The sequence below is a fragment of the Hippopotamus amphibius genome, chromosome 1, assembly GCF_030028045.1.
Source record: "Hippopotamus amphibius kiboko isolate mHipAmp2 chromosome 1, mHipAmp2.hap2, whole genome shotgun sequence".
NCBI lineage: Eukaryota > Metazoa > Chordata > Mammalia > Artiodactyla > Hippopotamidae > Hippopotamus > Hippopotamus amphibius.
Genome location: NC_080186.1, coordinates 20,466,352 through 20,467,626, shown reverse-complemented (window position 1 = coordinate 20,467,626; position 1,275 = coordinate 20,466,352).

The window sequence follows — 1,275 nt, the reverse complement described above, 5'->3', positions numbered from 1 at the left end:
CTCCCAGGTATCCTTGTCTCTGTGCACCTTAATATTTCAGGATGGGAGTGAAGATGTGTTAACCTACCCTCTTCCTTGCCTATGCTTGGGTGAGGTTTTTTTCCCTCCCAGCTCCTTCTAGGGCTCAGATGTAAGGCCTCCCTCTGCCACCAGAGGGAGCACTGGGACCAGGCTAACCACTGCATGTGGTCTTGTATGCAGTCATCCCAAATGATGCATTCTCCGAGCCTGCTGTTAGCCAGGTCTGGCACTGGGCTGCAGGGGGCACAAACATGAACCGAGCCCCTTGGTCCCCACCCTGGAGCAACTCACAGTCTAGTGGAGGATCCTGATGGGTAGGGTGAAACACTTAGTGACTGGGTAAGAACTGAAGTGGAAGGATGCACAGGAGAGGGACCTAGACCACGTAGGGGCACAGGGCAGGGAGCACGGCTCCGAGGAGGGAACCCTCAACTGAACTGTGGAGGGTGAGAAGGAGCCCGCCAGGCTGGAGGGCGGCAGAGGGATGCAGACAAGTCCAGGGGTGGAAACTTGGATGTTCAGTGGGATGGGGGCACAGTGGGCTGGGTGGGAAAGGCAAGTGGGAGCCGTACCTCAAAGGGCTCCTCTCAGTTTCCCCCAACTCTGGTCCAAGTCCTGAAGGTTTGGCCTCAAAGAAGCCCATAGGAGGTCTTGGTCCCCCACCCAGCTCAGAGGGGGCAAGAGTAGACAGTTGGCCCCTTGGCCAAGGTCCTCCAGAAAGATGGTGGAGGCAACTGGGGGCTTCTCCAGGGTTGCCTTCCTTCTCTTGAGCTCCCCATTCCACCATCCCACACCCAGGAGGGGTAGGAGTGGTTAGAGCAGCTGTTTGTCCTTCCTGCCTTCTCAGCCCATGGATAGGCAGGGAAGAAATGGACAGCAGCCTCATCTTTCTCAGCCCCTAGGGGTTGGAGACATGAAGCCAGGAGGATGGGCTGGGAACCCCTAGAGGCCGAGGTGGGGGTTCTCCCAGAATCTGTCATTCTGAAGACACAAAAGTAGTGGAGTGGGGGGCTCTCTGAGCCTCTGCAATTGGGGACGTCCAGGGTCTGGGCGGGGGGTGCCTCTGGGACCATCATTCCCAACCTCCCAGGGACAGGTAAGCAAATGCAACTAAAGGGAGGGTGCAGATGGCAGGTCCTGGGCCGTGTCCCTGCAAGGGAATCCGAAGGGGAAGTCTAGCATTTGGACTTCAGGGCAGGGAAGGTGGGGTGCGACTCCCTGGTGCCACTTCTCCTGCTGATGGGGGCATGGGCA